Below are 21,975 nucleotides of genomic sequence, written 5' to 3'. Positions count from 1 at the left end.
ATAGGGAAAGAATGATTTTTTTTCTATTTGTAACAATATGTCTGTCACTTTTTAAAATACATGTTTCGCACCCTTTTCCCTTACTCTTTTAGATCAATTTTCTCTCACCTTGACTCCTACTCTTTCATTGTGCCCTCTTACTTTGACCAACAGGCCACTGTGAAGTGTAAATCTCAAACAAGTGAAGTACATTGCCACCTTAGTTATTAGTGTCTCCCCTAAGCAACATGGTCAGACGACACTCCAATCTTTCTTCCATCCATCTAGGTATTGAACATCAATACAACATTCATTTGTTGCAAGGGCCAAGGCAACTGAAAGGGATTCCAACTTTACTCCGATGGTCAGACAAATATACTTCCAACAATGCTACCTGGACATGAATTAAAAGCCGAAAGTTTGGCAAATACCTCCATACACGCATGTATCCCGAAGATCTGAGACCCATTCTTAATAACAATGACCTGGCTGAACTCAGTTAACTTGGTGCATACAAAGGTTCTCAGAGAAAACTCTTTACTCTCACACCGTACCTTTCCAATCCATGTTAGGAATGACTAAATGTCAGGTTTTAGAGATATTCCAAACTGTGTTGGAGCAGATGGTAAAATCAATGTTGTACAGGGCCCTCGTGAGACTGCACCTGGAGTACTGTGTGCAGTTTTGGTCTCCAAATTTGAGGAAGGATATTCTTGCTATTGAGGGCGTGCAGCGTAGGTTTACTGGGTTAATTCCCGGAATGGCGGGACTGTCATATGTTGAAAGACTGGAGCGACTAGGCTTGTATACACTGGAATTTAGAAAGATGAGAGGGGATCTTATCGAAACATGATTATTAAGGGATTGGACACATTAGAGGCAGGAAACATGTTCCCAATGTTGGGGGAGTCCAGAACCAGGGGCCACAGTTTAAGAATAAGGGGTAGGCCATTTAGAATGGAGATGAGGAAAACCTTTTTCAGTCAGAGAGTTGTAAATCTGTGGAATTTTCTGCCTCAGAAGGCAGTGGAGGCCAATTCTCTGAATACTTTCAAGAGGGAGCTAGATAGAGCTCTTAAGGAAAGCGGAGTCAGGGGGTTTGGGGAGAAGGCAGGAACGGGGTACTGATTGAGAATGATCAGCCATGATCGCATTGAATGGTGGTGCTGGCTCGAAGGGCCGAATGGCCTACTCCTGCACCTATTGTCTATTGTCTATTGTCCCCTTGTTCTCCCAGTACCTGAGAGCAGAGTAATCAGATTGAAAGAACTTGTTCATAGTAACCAAAATATTCTAGTGCAATCCCGCGTGGATCTTTAAATCATTTTGGTTGTGTGACCATCACTGCAAAATGTCCCAAGCAAAATGTGCTATATTAGACAATAGACAATAGGTGCAGGAGGAGGCCATTCGGCCCTTCGAGCCAGCACCACCATTCAATGTGGTCATGGCTGATCATTCTCAATCAGTACCCCGTTCCTGCCTTCTCCCCATGCCTATATTGGACTGAGACCTGGAGTTCAGAGGATGGGAATAGTGTGGACTAGCAGTTAATGGACCTTGGGCTTATATGGAATTTGGCTTTGGGTCAGTGAGATGGTCAAATGCTAGATTGAAGGGGTAGGGGCAATTGTTGGCAGTAAGGACCCCTGCCTGGTGTCAGGTTGGAGAGCAGCTAAATGAATGTTTTTCATGTGTTTTGGACAGGGGGCTGGAGTTGGAAGGCTTTAGTTCTCCAGTTAAGGAACTAAGTTTATCAGGGATCATGACTTTGATCGAGGATGATAGGGGAATGAATGAGATGAATGTTAGGGAGGTCGGGGCCATAAATGATTATGGTGTTAAGGAGAGATTAGTAGGTGGGGCAGAATGGTGTTTCACCTATTGAGTGCTCAATGAGGAAATAGTTCTCGGTGCTCCTCTTTTTAAAATGGGTTTTTCAGAATTGGTTGTACTGCCTGTTTCCCCATCTCTGACTTAGAAAGCCATCCACTGGGAAATCATGTCAAACTGGCAAATCTTTTGCTAATTTGAGCAGTTTGCTAACTAATGTTCTTTCAAATGAGAGCTGTGCACATAAATCATGTGGATTTCACATGGATACTTTGAGCACCTCCATAATTAATGCCCACAGCTGAAAACAGTCCCATCAATTGTTACATCAGTTGACAGGCCCCTTGCTCTTTGAGGTTAAACTTGATCGGGGTGCCAACTGCATAGCTGACTTTACAGTTTCAAAGGTATGTCTTTGACTCCCCCTCCCTTCACGGGATGTTCATTGGACCAGGACATGAATCCATGATTGCCTAAGTCAGAGATTTGACTGTTACCACTGTGCCAAGGTTGACATTCAAAGAGAGGATTGTCTTTACTCTCTAAGAAAAATATTCCTCCCATAAATGTGCGCATTGTTTTTTTGCCGTTTCCCTTTGGAAACATCAGATGATTTGATCAATTTCTGTCATGTCAACTTTTTAATTCAAACTTTAGATTCTGATTCTGCTTGGTTTCAGAGTTTACTCTGTTGACCAAAGTGTCTTCTGTTTAATTCTGTAATGTATATTCAAACACAGATATCGAGACTTCATCCGGGCAATGCCAGGATGACTGGTATCACTCATATCATGTTAACATGATATTAACTAAATTTTCACATGTTTCTGGAAGTCAATTTTTAAAGGTACACAGTCTTCTTGGTGAGAGATATTTGTGCAAGATTTTTGTGTAAACTGGAACTACTCTTTTGGTATCTGGCTTGTTATTGGTAGTTTTGTGCACAAAAGATAATTTCTGATGTGACTTTGAACCACATTGCATCTAATAACCCCAGGCACTATTCACTCACAGAAGATATGCAAACTGCAAAAGTCCTGTAATGTTGGACCAACATGTGCTGTGTCCTCAGAAAAATCTGGACACAAACATAAACTCAGAGAAATTGGTAGTTAGAATGGATGAACACTTGATGACATGTTGCCTGATCTGTGAAGGGCTACTTTGGGCAGGCTCAGCATTTCAATGTCTGAAGAAGGCTCTCGACCCGAAACATCACCCTTCCTTCTCTCCAGAGATGCGGTCTGCCCTTCTGAGTTAGTTACTCTAGCATTTTGTGTCGATCTTCGGTTTAAACCAGCATCTGCAGTTCCTTCCTACACATTTCGATGTGAATATTTTATTATTAAAGCATTTTAAGTTCTGGGTTTAAGGTTAAGTTTGAAATGCAATGTAAAAAATTGAACAAGTTCTTTCAAGGAATTAAAGCATCGAGACAATCCTTTGTCCATCAGAATCACCAGGGAAATTGACTCGCAAGAGTTCAATCAGACCCATTGATGACTGAACTCTAGAATATGGATGAAATTGAATGATGCCATCAAACTAATCCATCCAACATTGGTCTCTTTATGAAGGAATAAAAAGATTGAAAACTAAATAATCGTTCTCTGGCAGCTGCAAACATAAATATTGAAAGTCTGTGAAAGATTTACATGGAAATGTTTGGCTCCAATAGAGAACATGCAAAGATGGGTAAATTATCCAGGACACGTGTGTAGAATTGCAGCCTCAAATGAACAGGCAGATTTGATTCAGATTTGACATTCTGTTCGCAGCTCTACTCTAAAATGTTCACGCCACATTTGCACCATTTGTTCCGGAGATACCAGCCAAATATCAATTGCCTTTTCTTTTGAATGAGTGCCTAGTGTCCTCACTTGCATTCAGCCTCAAAAGCTGTGACCAGCATTTTGTTTCGCTTCCTGATTTTGTGGATGGAATGGATGGTTGCAAAAATTCAGGAATTATAGGTAAGTTCTTATTAACTCCTTGTTAATTGCTTTTTGGTCAGTGGTACATTCAATAGGTAAACGACAGAGACAAAATTCCTGCTTTCTGCACATGCTGCATTTTCACTCTCTAGCTTAAGAAAATGTTTTTTTACATTGATAAAATCTTACCAATCCATTTAATAGAAAAGTCTATAATGTCTTGACTATACTCAACATTGTGTTGTAAGGCAGGGTCCCAGCACTCTTTACAAGCAGACCTGACCAAGGCTGCCATGTTCTTCCAAGTTCAATAAGCAACAATGTAAGGAAATATTAGTCCCTATGCAGGAGGTTACCCAACTGTCCATTTAGTTTTGTGCATCACCCCCAAGGATACCCCCATTCTTTCACTGCATACCCACAAATTCTTTCACTAGCTATATAACCCAGAGAGATCAACAGCATCAAATGTTAATTGCCAATCTACACAAAGTTAGGTTATTACAGCCAAAACAAGAGAAAGGTCCAAGAGTGTGGTATTGCAATTTCAAGGAAGCTCTTGGCTCCCATTCTGGTTATTTACTGTTGTTGAATATAACCAGTGTGAATGTACCTAAGCCAAACTTGTTGCACAAACACTTCACCACCTGCTCACCACATCAACAGCCTACCTCTGATGAGTTGGGCTTTAGTGATGTTAGAACTCCACGAATTAAGGCAAATGGGGTGGATTCCATCGCACGAGTAACTTGTGTATTTTTTAGACAGAGGAAAGCCTTGGGATTTCAGCAGATATTTCTCACACATTACCCGGTCATTGATCTATTTAGCCTGTTTGGCATAAACATTGTGGATTGAAGTGCCTGTTCCTGTGCTATACTGTTCAATGTTCTATTCTGGTTTGCATAGTATTAATATGAGTGATCCTGTTGTGTTTCTGTTCAATGATAACCCCCAGGTTGACATTGGGGGACTTGCTGAGGGCAATGCCATTGAATATCCTGTGCAGGTGGTTAAACTGTCCTTTGTTGGAGATGGTGGTCATCTGGCACTTGCATCATTATCACATGCCGTTTGTCAGCCACTGCCTAAACATTGTTTTGGCCATGTTGCATATGGCGAAGTATATGCTGTCTATTATTTTGAGATGTTGTGAATGGCATTGAATATTGTACAATCCTCAGCGAACGTTCACACTTCTGATCATCTTACAAAAAGGTTCTTGATGATGTGACTGAAGATGATTGGACCCAGGACACAGTCCTGAAGAACATTCAAAGTCAGGTCCTGAGTGTAGAATGATTCATCTGCAAGAACCACAACAATCGATTTTGTATTTTTGCTTTAATGCCTATTGACTTCAATTTTAGCAGGGCTCCTTGATGCCACATTCAGTTAAATGCTGCCTTAATGCCAAAGGCAGTCACTCTCACTACAGATCAGGCCCATTGCCCATTGGTCCATATTTCAACAAAGGTTATGATGCGATCTGAAGCACAGTAGCCATGTATGAAAACCAGAATGAGCATTAGTCTGAAGAAGGGTCTCGACCCAAAACATCACCCATTTCTTCTCTCCTGGTATGCTGCCTGACCTGCTGACCTACTCCAGCATTTTGTGAATAAATACCTTTGATTTGTACCAGCATCTGCAGTTATTTTCTAAATTAGTTAACAGCTTATTGGTGAGTAATTAACACTTGATAACATTGTCTATGACATCGTGCTGATGATTGAGAATGGGACTGATAAGGTAGGAATTTGTCAGATTAAATTTTATCCAGCATTTCTTGAAAGGACATACCTGACAATCTGTAGGTGCAAACCTGTGGATATCAGGTGTTGTATCTGTGCTGGAATACTGTGACCAGAGATACAGTTAGTTTGAGAGCATAAATCCTCTTTACTACAGATAGTGGATTGTCTAATCCCAGAGAAATTGTTGTGCCTAGTGCTCTCAATGTGATATCACGTGGACTGAACTGAATGTGCTAAAGATTTCCTTCTATGGTGGGAGGTGGGATTCTTAGGAAGAACCCATGATGGATCATCCACTCGGCATTTCTGGCTGAACACACTGCAAATATCTCAGCACTGACTTTGGCACTTGCACTTTGGGAGCCACCAATCACGGGGGATGGTACATAATTACAGTTTGTTCCTGCTGTTTACTGCTCTATTGGTCATCACCATTCAAGACTAGATGTGTCAGAACTGCAAAGCTTGGGCCTGAACTATCATTTATGAGATTGTTCAGCTCGATCAATTGCATGATTTGTTTTACATTTAACACGTATGCAGTCTTGTACTGCAACTTTGCCATGTTTCTGGAACATTCGTCGAAGCACCAGAACCAACAGAAGCTCTTTGCAATTGAACTTATTTCTTTTTTAATTTTGTGTTATTTTGATATCTAAAATTTAGCCCAATGGAAATGCCAGTCCTTTCAACACCTATCTTTACTAATACAAATGTGATCAAATATAATAAAAATACTATTTACAAGTCAGTTTCAGGAATTAACATTGTTAAGATTAGAGGGTTGTTCTTGATTAAATTGCTAATAACATCATATGTGGCATTTCGTAACAAAAAAATCTCAAGCTACAATACTCAATAAATAACCATTGAAATTGAGTCAATGTTGTTGCCATAGCAGCAACAGCAATAGATTCTAAATCACAATTTGTCTGACAACAAACGTCAAATGTATCTCACGGCTACTTAAACGTAAGGGTTAATCAGACTGTGAGACAATGTGATAGTAAATGTACACCCTCTAGAGGGCAGTCTTGTCTAAGCAGACGTTTTTGCCATTGCTGCAAAGTTCATCAAGATTTGTTTGGTTAAACTGACAATATCTTACAAATTAAACCTAAATTTGATGCCAACCCAGAACCTGTTCTGTTGATTTCCATTTCCACACCTTTGAATGCTTTATTTCTTCAGCAAATATTTGATAGAATTTAGCCAATATTATGCACACTGGCTTCTGATAGGGAGACTTTTGCAAAATGTGATAAACCTGAGAGGCGATTTCCAAGCCCAGGAAGGGTTTAGGGCAGAGTAAGGGTGAGGAAGATTCAATATGGTGGTGTTAAAATGGCATATCTTAAGAGATGACAGAGAGTAAAAATCAAACATTTGGTAGCAGGTTAGTGTTTCAGATATTTTCTGATGCTTGCCAAAGTTGAAATGTCTAGACATCAAGTTGAGAATTTGAGAGGTGAGCAATGTAAATGCAACACCAGAACGTCACACTAAAACAGAAACCGTGAACCTATTTCAAGCAACAACTGTTACTTATTTTACATTCTGTACTTTTTGCCACTTCAGCATCTTCCGTTCTTCATTTATTTGCCTATTTCTCAGCATTTAAACTTATTCCTAAAACCTTCATCAATGTTTTAAATTCTCATTGACATCTGTTCTGTTTCTGAACATTTATGTTTATATTCCTTTCCTTTTTTGTTTTTCTTTTGCTTTTCTGAAAGAATATCATTGATATGTTATATTTGAGGAACACAAATGAAATGGAAAATGGATTAGAGTTATATTGTACAGTAATAATAATAATAATAATGCATTACATTTATATAGCGCTTTTCATACACTCAAAGACGTTTTACAGGGATTTAAAGAACATAGGGAAGTGAATAAATAGATAAATAAGTAAACGAACAGAGAAAGGAGACAGAAGGTGAGGTGACCTTCAGTGGTTGAAGGCAGTACTGAACAGGTGAGACTTCAGTGATGTTTTGAATGTGGTGAGTGAGGAGGAGTCTCTGACAATTTGGTACAGTACTTTTAGACCAACTCACCCATGCCCATCTAAACTAGTCCATTTTGCCCACACTGGACTCTTCTCCCTCTGTATTTCTTATCCATGCACCTGTACACATTAGACAATATATATTTCCATATTTTAAACGGATAAAAGCTCATCCTGAATCACCACAGATATGAAACCAGTCTGACAAGTTTTCCAACATCTCTCATAACCATTATTTTGAGGTGTGTCATGTTTATATCACATTAATTCATCCATTTGAGTACAGTGATTTTGTCTACCTTATATAGCATAACTAAGTATCAGGTCACATGTGGAGAAATATGGACAAACAGTAAAAGTTTTAAGTAGGGTCTAAAAATGGAGAATGGAAGTTGGGAAGGAGGATTCAACGGAGAATTTAGTAGGGCAGAAAATAGCAATGCAAATAGCAATGCAAAAGTGTGGAACGTCATAATATTGGAGAAAATTGCAGGTCAAGGGATGGGAAGACCAAAGAGTAATTTGACCATGAAGGTGAGATTTTTAAATGAGTTTTCTCATTTAAAGATTATTCAGATAGAATTTTGAAAACATGAACTGGCCAGTCTGTCTATTCAATTCAATCAATCTGCACCACATTGAGAAGCACCAGCCAATGTATGGCAGTGAGCGGTGTTGGGTGAACATGGCTTGCACGAGGTAGGAAAGGACTATTTATGGATGAGCAACAGTCCACAAAGGTGTTTTGGGTGGTGGCTGGCAAGGATAACCCAGGGTTTGTTATATTTAGAGGGGAGAGTAAATAAAAGGAGGATTCCATTTCTGACAGCTGTAGCACTGGAATATAAACAACAGATGATCATCTGCTGCCAGCTTACTTTTGGGTGGATATTAGCAAAGGTCACAGCATCAATTCAAAACTGGGCTGTGCAGCCACTCAAAACATACTATTTTTTTCTGTTAGCAATCAAGCGCTTATTTCATTTACTCTGACAAAAAGCAACTACCATTATCATGGCAAAATGAAACACTTTATAACCAGCCATAAGCAGAAGTTGAAATTGGCACCATGCGTCTTCATCAAATTGTGCAGTATTATCCTCAGGCCACCCTTCTTAAGTGGTCAAATGGTTTAAACCAGGGATCATTAAGTCTTCATAAATCATACTGTACATGCTTTCCTCAAGTAAATACGGAGAAATTGCTTCCATTTATTGAACCAAATGACACCTATTAAAGTATTTAGCAAAAGAAAACTGTAAATAATGTGACGAAACATTATTAGAAAGCAAAATAAAAACAGAAAATGCTGGAATATCTGAGCAGGCCAGGCAGCTTCTGTGGAAAGAAAAACAGCTTGGGTGTGTGATCTTTTTTTTAGTTGAAAGATTTCAAGCCTAAAGAACTGAGTGTTTCTCTGTCCACACTTGCTGCTGAACTTGTGGAGATTTTCTAGCATTTTCTGTTTTTGTTTCAGATTTTGAACATCTGCAGTTCTTCTTGACTTTTATTTTCATACAGCAAGTCTGAAAGGAAGACAAAGGCAAAATCAATGTTGTTTTCAACAGGGAATTGGATAACTATTGGAAGGAAAAGTTGAAAGCACACAGGAGAGGGCAGTGAACTGAGATTGCAATAATTATTCTAATAATGAAATAGTATAGGGATAATGGATAGAAAACCCTCTCTCGCTGAGCTCTATCAGTCTATCACTTTTTGATGCGGTCATTCACGAAAACAAATGTTTTCCAGCCACTGTTTGCTTATGTTTCTGCTTCTTTCCCTCCAATGCCATGCCACTGCAATTCCTGTTGGCCATGATGAGGTTTCTCATACAGTTGAGTAGTTTGAATTTACTTCACATCAATAGGCCATATTGGCCATTCACATGAATTACTCTACACCAATATTTGCCTTTTACTTAAACTGATATATCTTATCACATTTAGCTGCCCAGTTCTAAATCCTTTCAACTACTTTCCTTTGTTCATTTGTCTGATCTAATCTTGAATGTTGGCATAGTGCGTGCCCCATCCGGTACCACTGGGAATCATTTACAGAGCCTCACATTTCTGGCTGCAGTAGTTCCTGCTACCTCTTCTCACATTTGTTGCAGTTTTGACCAAGCTGTGTTTTAATATTGTCCTCCTAATTCAATTTCCATGTCACTTTTATCCCAACTTTCTGTTACATTTAACTTTATTTGTATGACAAGGAAAAATTATCAATTGCTTTAATTACTCAAATCCTCTCCTGCAAAGCTCACATTGTAATTGAACTAAAATGTTACCACACAGACTTCCCCTCACTGAGTATGTGTTCATTCCTCGGGCTTGACCACACCCAGTTGTCACTTTATTCCTTTAGTTTATAGTTATAAGGTTCTCTTCCTGGTTTACCAACCCTGGTCTTCTTCCGTTATCCTTCAATTTTCTGCATAGCACTATATCCCACCATGCATTTCACAATCGCCTAATTCAAGTTAAATCTATCTTGCATGACCTCATTCACTCAGTCTGATATTCTGACCACTGTTACATCCTTCTTTCACCAAGAATTGCCCCGAATGGACCATTTTATTATGAAGAAAGCCTTGACTTTTTTGGAGCAGAGGTGGCTGAGGGGAACCTTGATCGAGGCAGGCAAAGTTATCTGGGACATAGAGAGAGTAGGGGGCAAGAAACTTTCCCCATAACAGAAGTGTCTAAATTTAGAGGGCATAGGTTTAAGGTAAGGAGGAGTTGAGTGGGGATCTGAGGACGACCCAGTGATTGGAATCTGGAACTCCCTACCTGATGTGTTGATGAAGGCAGTGATCCTCACAACATTTAAGAAGTATCCAGAAGAGCACTTGAAATGCAAAAACACAGAAAGTTACAGGCAAAATACTGGTTAATAGGACTTGTATATATGGTTGGCATGGACTTGCTGGGCAGAAGGCCCTGTTTCTTTTTTGCTTGACTCTACGACTCTAACTATCTCCCCTATCATCATCATTATTCCTTCAGCCAGTCCTGACTTCCTCTTGCTCAGTGTCATTCTCCATTCTTGCAATCACTCAAAGGCTTTTGTTTATGTAAAGACAATGATGTAAGAGCCTTGGAGGACATCTACAACACACGATGCCTCAGAAAAGCCACCAGCATTCACAAAGACTCCTCACACCCCTGCAATAGTCTGTTCAAAATTCTACCATTGGGCAGACGCTACAAGGCCTTCTACGCCCGCACCTCCAGACTCAGGAACAGCTTCATCCCCAGGGCCATAGCTGCTATGAACCGGTCCTGCTGAACCGGATGGTCACATCGCACAGTGAACCTGCACAGACCTACTTGAACTTTATACTGTCTTATAACTGTTTCTAATTTTGTTTCACTGGGTTGTATAAATTTATACTGATTAGCTAATTAATTTATTGCATCGTATGGAAGGCGCATTCCCAATCTCGTTGTACCCCCTGTACAATGACAACAAAGATATATTGTATTGTATTGTATTGTATTGTTTCAATAACTAAAGGGCCTGTCCCATGCTTACCTGACCGTCAAACTGTCGCCTCCAATCTACCTGTCAAATGTCCTGGGTCAATAAATAGGTTATTTTAATATACTTATTTTAATATAATGTGCTTCTAAATGCTTATTTTAATACAATGTGTTTTACTTATTGTAATATAATGTGCTTCTAAATGCATCTAAGAGATCCTAGCAAGCCTGGGGACAGCAGGCGACAGCGCCTGCAATAAGCAACAATACCTGCCGACAAGCCAGCTATCGCCGAGAAATTTCACTCCGGATGATTTCTCAGCGACGCACTGAGATCCACTACGATTCTTGGAAAATTCCTCATGATCGTGCCCGCGACGCTCGGCGAACTGTCGACGACAGCCTAGTCGCCGGCAGTCGCTTTAAAATCGCCTAAAGTGGGACAGGCCCTTAATGCTTTGAAATAGCAATAAAAACGCATGATTAAAATATTTGAGGAACATGCAAAATCTTACCGAAGCCAATGCAAATAAGAGAGTTGGGTGGGATTTGAACTGCTGCTACACAATCAGGTACATTTTTTCAATTGTACTGCAGACATGATCCTTGTTGTTTGTGTCGTGCTTGGTTCAGTATGTCATTCGAGCTGCTGACCTTCTTGTAGTGTTTGTGAGATGATTGGAATGAAGCGTAAATCTTCTGGAGGCAGCTGCAAGTTCTTGACACTTTATATCTGCTGCTGTAGAGCCAGCCTGACTTCACCACTAGGACTGTAACAGACTGCATTGAGTGCGGTGGAAGTGAGGGAATTGGGGCAAAGAAATAAAAATGATTTGGAAAAGGGAGATTGGAGTTCGAACATGGATAGGACACGTTTAGTGGGATATGGGCCAAATGCCGGCTGGTGGGACTAGTGTAGATGGGACACATTGGTCGGTGTGGGCAAGTTGGGCCGAAGGGCCTGTTTCCACACTGTATCACTCCATGACTAAAGAATAGTGGAGACTAAGAAATAATGAGAGAGAGAGAGAGAGAGAGAGAGAGAGAGAGAGAGAGAGAGAGAGAGAGAGAGAGAGAGAGAGACTTTGCGGTGACTGAGTGAGAATATTGTTCAGAGATGCTTATTGAAACCTACCATCTTGGTTAGGATTTTGTTCCCATCCATACATGGGCAGGTGTCAATCATTGACAAAAGATATTCCTGTGAATTTTTTGCTGTGTTGGAGATATATAAATTGTTGGAGTTACACTCTGCAGAACAGGCAATTTTGGATTGGGCAACAGCTGCAGAAGTTGAAACGTAAGTGAAGTGTGCCAGATTTACACAGTGAGTCTATCAACAACAGTGAAGAGAAAAGACAGATTCACTGTCGGAATAACGATCCTTCATTACCACTGACAATAGGAAGCTGAACAGGGCCCTACACAAGGCTGCACAAAGCACAAATATTAGAGGAGAAAACGACAAGGAGGAGTTATAAATCAGGCCTGTCAGCTTCTGTTACATGGGAGATAAGGGTTGAATGTTGAACAAAGGAGCTTTCCAAGGAGCTGGCGAGAGATCAAATATAATTTGTGTATGGTGTGTCAGATGTGGTTTAATGAGTAACAATCATTCCTCCGAGTTAAATGGTTGTGCATTTAAATTAAACTCCAAAGTCAAGACCAAAAGATCATACTGATTCTGCTTTGTAACATTAAGCTACTACCACAACCTTGGTGATGTTGTCTTTCAGAGGAGACACAACAAGCGTGGTGGGTGGGGGGTGGTTAGAGTGTTGCCCCAGTCTTTCCTGTCTGCTAATCAATATTTTTAAAACCAGATTATCTGTCCATTATCACCTAGCTCCTCATAGGATCTTCCTGTGTACTGATGGCGTGCCCATTTTTCCCACATGATAACTTTTTCTGTTTCTTGTGTTATAAAGTATATTCTAAAACGGGGCAAGAAAGGCTTCTATTTTTAAAGTTAGGTAGCAAATGAGGAATAGGAATAGGAAGGCAGATTATTATCTGAATGGTGTTAAATTAGGAAAAGGGGCCGTACAACGAGATCTGGGTGTCCTAGTGCATCAGTCACTGAAAGGAAGCATGCAGGTACAGCAGGCAGTGAAGAAAGCCAATGGAATGTTGGCCTTCATAACAAGAGGAGTTGAGTTTAGGAGCAAAGAGGTCTTTCTGCAGTTGTACTAGTGAGACCGCACCTGGAGTACTGTGTGCAGTTTTGGTCTCCAAATTTGAGGATGGATATTCTTGCTATTGAGGGCATGCAGCGTAGGTTTACTAGGTTAATTCCCGGAATGGCGGGACTGTCATATGTTGAAAGACTGGAGTGGCTCGGCTTGTATACACTGGAATTTAGAAGGATGAGAGGGGATCTTATCGAAATATAAGATTATTAAGGGGTTGGACACGTTAAAGGCAGGAAACATGTTCCCAATGTTGGGGGAGTCCAGAACCAGGGGCCACAGTTTAAGAATAAGGGGTAGGCCATTTAGAACGGAGATAAGGAAAAACTTTTTCAGTCAGAGAGTTGTAAATCTGTGGAATTCTCTGCCTCAGAAGGCAGTGGAGGCCAATTCTCTGAATGCATTCAAGAGAGAGCTAAATAGAGCTCTTAAGGATAGCGGAGTTAGGGGGTATGGGGAGAAGGCAGGAGAATTGCTCTCTTGCAATAAAAAGCAACATACTATTATCTTCCTAAATGCTTATTATGATTACTGTACAATGACACCCACGAAATCCATCATCTTTCAATCACTTACCATTTAAAAAATACCATGGCTTTTTTGACCAAAGAAAAGACCTCACATTTTTTAATATTCTTTAGCTTTCCATCTTTTTCATTTGAATTCTCCTTTTCTGCTGGACTTACTAGTGGAGCCTCCTTCTGTACAAACTCCTTCTGTGGAGCAGATTTTCAGATTGTTCTTCTTTGGGCTCTTGTAAGTGCGTTTAAGTCGAAGACCTCCTCAGGTTCCAATGAGAACAATCACCTATCAGCCAGTACAAATCTCCAGCGATGTTGCCTGTCCCACTGAGCTACCCTAGCTTTTTGTGTCTATCCGGTTTAAACCAGCATCTGCAGTTCCTTCCTACACAAATCACCCTATTGTTTCTTCTGAAACAAGCCAATGGCGGCGCTGCCCTAGCAGCTGCGGCTACACCTGCGGTCCATTTGTCTTGTGTTTTTGTTGTTTTTTTTTGTCTTAATTGTAGTTGTGATGTGGTGTTTTTGTGTTTGTGTACTATGTGTGTATGTGGGGGGGAGGGGGGGAACTGTAACATTGTAAATATGTGTCCCTTCCGAACGGAGACCCGACCTTTGTGTTCTGGGCCGTGTCTCCGTTCCTGCTGCGGCCTACCATCAGCCCAACTCCTGGAGCTGTCGGCCTCCAGGGCTCTGGTTCGCTGAGCCCGCGGATCGGACTTACCACCACCGGAGCCGGCCGTCTTCGGAGGCTGCGGGAGCGGCTGCTACTCGCCTTAGGCTTGGGCCGCGTGGATGCCGACATCGTGAGCTCCGGCAGCGGCAGCGTGTTCGCCCGCCCTGGGTCGCGGGGCTTGGGTCGCGGACATTTCACCGTCCGGCGCGGCCTAAGATAGGCCGCGGGATATTTCTCTGCTGGGCGGGGGCTTCAATGTCGGGAGCCACGACCGCCCCGACGTGCAGCAACAGCGGCAGCAGCGTGTTCGCCCGCCCCGGATCGGACTTATCATCGGCGGAGCCGGCCGTTTTCGGAGGCTGCGGGAGCGGCTGCGACGCGACGCACCTTGGGCTTGGCCCGCTGTGGACCGTCCGGTGCGGCCTGCAACCACAACAACCTGACTGCGGGCGAGGACAGCAGGAGAAGGGAAAGACATTGTGGCCTTCCATCACAGTGAGGAGAGGACTGGAGGAGACTCACTGTGATGGATGTTTCTTTGATGGATGTTTCTTTTTTTGTGTGTTTTTGGGGTTGGGTAATTTTAATGCCTATTTAATGCTTTTATTGTTGGACTGTGTTTTGGGGGTTTTGGGGTTGTGTAATTTGAATGCCTATTTAATGCTTTTATTGTTGGACTGTGGGTGACCGAATTTCGTCCAATATTGGATGACAAATAAAGCTATCTTGATCTTGATCTTGATACTCAAACTTTACTAACATTGATTCTTCTGAGTGCCCTCTATGAATTTGCACACTTCACATAAGTCACATTTTTAAAATTGTTATTTATAGCAGTACCTCAGATATATTCAACAGATGGGCAAGAAGTCATACAGCATGGAAACAGTCCTTTTGGACCAATTTTCCCATGCCAACCAAGATGCTCCATCTACACTAGTCCCACCCCCAGATTTGGCCTGTATCCCTTTCTTATCCTGTCAAAATGTCTTTTAAATGTGAATAATCTACGTCTTCTACCACTAATCACTACTTAACATCATCCACTCTGATTTTTAACAGAATTTAATGACTCAAAATAAAATATTTCTAGCATTTCATACAGAATATCAGGGAATGCTCCCTTAACTCTCTCTGATGAATAGCAATGAGTTGTATACATTTGGAATCTCGCTCATACCCCCTAGCTCCATACATAGATCACCCATCTAATCGTTGAGGGGATCTAGTCTTCTTTAGCAAAGCTCTTACTTCTTATATACTTTAAAAAGGTTTAAGGATTCTCCTGAATTCCACAAAAAGGTTTTATGATTTTCCTTAATTCCATTTTCCAAGGTTCAATTCATGGCCCCGTTTTGCCCACCTAATTTCTTTCTTATGTTTTTTCCTATATCCCTTCATCAATTACATCAAGTGTTACACCATTTTTTTATTGTGGGAGTACAATTGGTAATTGTTTTTCACTCCAGATACCAACATCTGCATTCTTTTGTGTCTCCATTGCAATTTACTTGAAAGTTACAGTCTTCAGTTAAGACTGTTCAGTTTTCGATAGGCAGATGGCTGTACAAAGGCCAAAAATGAAAAGACAGAAGATGTGAGACAAAAAGATTCAAGAATTACAAATTGTAGAATGATAGAACTTAATGTTCATACCATTAATTTTTCAGTTACCCAAACGGAAATTGAGGCATTATTCCTCCAGTTTGTGTGTGGCCTCACTCTGACAATGGAGGAGGCCCAGGACAGAATGGTCAGTGTGGGAATGTGAAGAAGATTTAAAATGGTTAGCAACCGGGACAACCCAAATCGTCATCTGTCCATGTTCTCCAGAGATACTGCCTGGCTTAATAACAGATGATGCAAACTAATTCTTACAGGTACTCTGCACATAATACACACCATAATACAGATGCTTGAGTAGTTCTGCAGGAATACACTTTGCCAGGTTCAGCTCCCTGCATTTTATTGCTTTCTTTTCCATGAAAGACCTTCGGGTCCAGCAAACCGCAATCTAAATTAAATGGGGATCAGTGTAGAGGCGGGCTTGTCTCATCTGCCATTCAGTTACAGATTTTCGTGTACTGCAGACATGAAATTAATTTTATTAATTACCCAATAAAGGAAGATTGCAAACAAAATTTAATTATAGGTTTGTACTACCCTTCAGGCATTTCTTTAAAGCCATTTGTCCCATAGAAAAAAATCATATGTTGCCTGTTAATGATAGCTTCAATTGTTAATCCATTTCCTCCTTGTTAAAGGGACATTAATAACATAAGTGCCAACAATCACTTTGCAAACATAAACAGCAGTGTAACATACAGGCTTGCTCTGTGGTGGATTCTGCCTATTTCCTAATGTGAAATTGTTCAGTCAGAGGCAACGTAACGAGACACTCTGCCCCTTATTACAGCACTATCTGGGGATGTGGGGGTGGGGTGATTAATAGAAAGGAAGTGGGAATAAAATTGGATTAATATAAATTGGCATTTAATTTTGATATAGGTTTAGCAGTGAAAAGAGCCCGTTTCCATACTGTTTCACTCTTTGTCCATTCCCTGACAATAAAAGTCTGTAATGAGATCCTGGAACTAGTGAAACACTTCCCATATCTCGGCAGCCAACTTGCCGTTAAAGCATATAGCAATTATGAATTTCAACTGTCATTTTCATAATTGTAGCACAGATGTTGACTGACTGAAGAAAAATATATTAGAAGGTCAAGATCTCAAATCTGCACAACTGGCACCTCAGCCCACTGGAGAAATACCAGCAAAGCTGCCTCTGCAAAATCTTCCAAATCCATTGGAAGGATAGGCAATGACAGTATCCTCTCCCAGGCCAACACTCCCATCAGCTGAGGTCCTAATAGCACTGATTGGCTCAGTTGGGTCACCATGTTGCATACATGCCTAGCATCAGACTCACAAACCTACACTCTACTCTGAGCTCTTTACAGCAAGAGATTATCAGGTGGACAGAGGAAAATATTTCACGAGTGTCCTGGAAAAAAAATAATTTCAACTGACTTCTGGAAACTCCTGGCCTATTTTCATTCAAAATTGAGATATAGATTTCAGGACAGCAGTGAGAACACATCAAAAGCATGCAGGAGCCCAGTTAAATGACAGAATAAATGAACCAATTCATTAACAGTCCTACTAGTTTTACCACCAGGTAACTCTGTCCCCCTGTAGTCTACACTGCGGATCCCAGGTTGCCCGATCAATCATCATGGAATTATTGAATCGAACTGAAAGCAAAGCATCTGTGATCCTGAAAGGCCATCTGAAAAGATCAAGGCAGAACAAATGCTGGTAGCTGGAACATTGCTGATAGCCAATTGAGTTTAGAAATACAGCATCAAAACAGACTCTTCCCCCCATCGAGTCCCTACTGACTATCGATTACCTGTTCACACTACTTTTATTTTATCCCACTTTCTTATCCACTCCCTACCCACTAAGGACAATTTACAGAGGCCGATTAATCTACAAAACAGCACATACGTGGGAGGACACCAGGACACCCAGAGAAAATCTACGTGGTCACAGGGAGAACGTGGAAAGTCCACACAGACAACATCCGAGGTCAGGATCAATCCGAGGTCTCTGGCATTGTGAGACAGCAGCTCTACCAGCTGCACCACTGTGCCATCCTAGCAAATGATTCATTCACTGTATAATGCTAGTGTTTTGTTGCTCTACTCTAAAATTCAGTCAGTTGAAAGAAGACTGCATGTGTCAACAGTACTATGTTAATGACTAGAAACGGTTCCCCCAACTGTGGGAAAACAATGCTGTGCTATGAAAATCAGTTTAGCCTGGAGGGGAGTACTTTTGTGAACATTTTTGGCATTGTGTTATTCTTTGGGAAACATCTCCTCAATTTTCATCAGGAATTTTATTTTCTCCAGCAGCTTTTTCCAATTTAAATTCCTCCTCCAAATATATCAACAGCAATGCAATAATTAAAATTCTCAAAGTGATATTTTCAATATTTTTTTTCCTTATACACTCAAAAAAAAAGAGAAGATTTTGCTGATCTCATTTCCCCTAAAACCATCCTCTCGAATGTGATGACACTGTACGGGTGTCCTGGGTTATGGGGAGAAGGCAGGAGAATGTGGTTAGGAGGGAGAGATAGATCACCCATGATTAAATGGTGGAGTAGACTTGATGGGCCGAATGGCCTAATTCTGCTCCTTTCACTTCTGACCTTATGACACTCAGCATGTTCTCACTGGGATCTGTAACCTCGTCTGGCCTCAAATACAAACTTGTTTCAAATACCTTGACTGGTTTCCCCATGACGATCGTTGTGTTAATGCATTAATTGGCCTGTAATACAGCAAGAAAGAATTTCATTGTTGTGTTCCCATTAAATATAAAAATAAAAAATGAATTTAGACTGGGGTGGTGTTTGAAGCATATACATTAGCGGCATGTAAAAGACTATCGGATAGGCATATGAAAATGCAGGGAGTAGAGTGATAGGGTTATGCGCAAGTAGATAAGTGATGGTCTTGGCATCATGTTCGGCACAGACATTGTGGGCTGAACAGCCTGTTCTTGTGCTGTACTGCTCTATGTTCCATATTCTCTGTTCCATGTTCCATGATCTATAACTTTTGAGATCAAGTAATCAGTCACATTCAAACTCCTGTCTTCTAGACTCCGATTATAGATTTTTATGCGATGCCAAAATGTACTGGTTACTTGTACACTAAAGAGAGTCACCTAAATTGATGCTCATGAAGGGGAAATGTTTTCTAGGCACCATTTGTCATCAGCCTATCCAGGTCCCTCAAACCAATGGAACACTTACCCATTACCTTCTCCCATTTTTGCAGCATCAATTCATTCAGTAGAAATACTCACCTGCAGCAGGGCAAGTGTTGCATGCATTGTCTCTTTAAGAGCTGGCGGCAAAGATCATATCTACTGGGCTACACGTGACAACTTGCAAATGCTATACAACAATGGGAAACACTTCTGTGAACCTCGCAATTGTAGTTTCCACTTTTTATATGCCTTTCACAAACTGCATTAGGGTGGGCTGCATTGCTACTTCAGAGCCAATGCAAAATCCAAGGGGAAATTCCCCAGTGAGTATCTTTTGCTGCTGAATGTAAATGAGCTTTTGGGCAAATGAAACAGATTACAAATGATCTGAGAACTATGACAGTGTTTTATTTTGCCTAGCTCAAGAAGAACACGTGAATATGGCCGATCGTACGTTGACACAAATTTGAATTTAGATTGCCAGGTACTAATTCTGGCTGCATTATCCATGTAGTCAGAATTTGCAATACAAACACTAAGAACTTGTATATGTTAAGTCTGACAAACCCATACTTACTGTTTCTAAAGTTTGCTATAAGAACAGGTGGGATAGACGTTAAAGGATCCTATCCAGGATCTGAACTAAGAAACCAATAACTACTGGTTTAGCTGGTTTAGATCCTGTAACAGTGAAATATCCCAAGTGATTTCACAGGAATATAATTAAACAAAAATCGTACTTATAACAAAGAGCCAAGAAAAGACAAAAAATCAGGACCGCGATCGAAGATTTGGTTAAAGCGGTTGATTTTAAGCAACATCTCAAAAGAGGAGAAAGAGAGATAGCAAGAGAGAGGCGAAGAATGAAGAGTATAGGGTGAGAATTATGAATCTTAGGGTAGAGGCAGCTGAAAGAATTGTGAAAGATACACGAGTCATGTCATCTTTGATAGACAACGCTCAACTGCTCATTCAGAGACTATTTGCAAGACTGACAATGAACGTGAAGTTATTCTTTGGCAGTCCCGAACCATACAAGCAATTCAACTAAGCACCAATCTCCTGGACATTGCTTGAACAGTGGTGCATTTGCATGAGAAACAAGTTGAACAAGCCCAAACTGTAAACAATAATGAAAAGGGATGACAAAGGCTGCAAAGGGCAGAACCTGAAAGAAAAATTGGAAACTATTGTTAATAAAAGTTTCCTGTTAAATTTAGTGGGATTTAAGTTGCTGTTGCCATTAGCTGAGTGAATGTTTGTCTGCTATTTCCTGTACTTTTACATCCTGATATGTTGCTTCAAAACTGTGGAAAATTGGAATTCATTGAAATGAGATTTAATTGAATCCTTCTAAGTTTTTACACCATCCATGCTTTAAATTTAAATCTGTTTTTTTTTTTTAATTGTCTCCGGTTAGGTTTCTTTAAGTGATTTTTATATCAATTTGTTATATGTTAAAATTTGAAAAGTTTTCAAAGCAGAAGGTTCTTGAGAAACTGTACGTCATGGTGAAATACATTGGTGTGGGCCTGCGTGTTTACATCAATCAGTCGAAGTTGGGTGAATTCTCAGGAGAAAAATAAGGCACTTCAGTACAGCTTGATGTTAGCAAAATTGCACCAGGTTTGGTGCAATGCACTGTTATGAGCATAGATAAAAATCAAAACTTAAATGTAAAGTAATTTGGGTCAGTGAACCATCCATGATATTGAAATGAAAGAGCCTTGAGAAAACTCTGGAGAGTGCCTTGCAGATCAGTCCGAAGCTGAAAATCTTCTCTTCTCAGACAGTCCATTGTTGTCAAGGGTGACTTGCTTCTTCTCCAGATCTCTGGGTTTTGAGGAGGCTGAAGAGGATGATATGATTTGATGGTATGATTTGACTCCATTCCAGACATGAGATAAGATGGGTAATTGGGTAAATGCTGTGTTCAGTCCAGAATTTCTAAATGGTCCTCAGTCCCACCCTGAATCCTTCTTCTCTATTTTAAGGAGTCTTAGGCCAAGGATAACCAAACATTGGTGTAGAAATTACCTAATTTCTGAAAGAGATTTTGAGAAAATTCTTGACTCAATTTTCCTTTCTCTCTGCTAATCCTTTACCATGACAGACTTCAGAATAAGATATTTCTGGAGTCCGGTGTTGTACATGTGAGTGACATAGCCAAACCATTGGAGCCAATTGAATGTGATAAGAGCCTGAATGCTGGGAATATTGGCTGGCCACAGGAGGTTGATATTGTTTTCCATATCCTGCAAGTGGATTTGGAAGATTTTGTACAGACAATATTGATGGCAAACATGCAGATAATCCACATTTTGGAAGCATACAGAAGCACTCAGGTGAGTGGGGATCACTGCTCTCTAGTAAACCATGGGCTTTCTGTCAGGATTAAGCTCTCGACTTTTAGATGTTCCTTTTGTCAGGTAGGTAATGGCTGTGTTGGTGCACAAAGAGTGAGGGTGAACTTATCATCAATGTCTGCCGTCACTGAGAGGTGGTTCCTGAGTTATGGGAAATGGTCAGCCGTGTACATGGTCTTGCATGGACTTCCATTGATGGGGTTGGTGTTAGACAACGAGAGCACATTGGGAGTGGAGCTTTGTTTTGTAAATGTTTAATGGAAGACCATTTCTCTCCAGTCACCAGAAAATAGAAATGTCATGTCAACATGTCTTCATCCAAAACAGTCAACCAATTTTTTTCTTCAGACTTCAAAAGCTATGTTTATATTTTTACTATTTTCTCCCGTTTTGATTAATAGTCCATATTTAATTCATATTCAACAATGCTTTCA

The 21,975-nt window shown here is 40.6% G+C and overlaps 1 long non-coding RNA gene across 1 annotated transcript in view; it reads right to left on the bottom strand.

Moving 5' to 3' along the window:
- Positions 1-10,313: 10,313 nt before the first annotated feature.
- LOC144600465 (uncharacterized) overlaps positions 10,314-21,975 on the bottom strand; it is a 51,477-nt gene continuing 39,815 nt past the window's right edge. Inside the window, exon 4 of the long non-coding RNA XR_013548141.1 lies at positions 10,314-10,367. This is a non-coding gene — a long non-coding RNA (uncharacterized LOC144600465). The remainder of the gene's footprint in view (positions 10,368-21,975) is intronic.

This window comes from Rhinoraja longicauda, chromosome 15, assembly GCF_053455715.1.
Source record: "Rhinoraja longicauda isolate Sanriku21f chromosome 15, sRhiLon1.1, whole genome shotgun sequence".
Classification (NCBI taxonomy): domain Eukaryota; kingdom Metazoa; phylum Chordata; class Chondrichthyes; order Rajiformes; family Arhynchobatidae; genus Rhinoraja; species Rhinoraja longicauda.
Note: the sequence above shows the minus strand (reverse complement) of the source record. Positions and strands in the feature narration are given on the sequence as shown.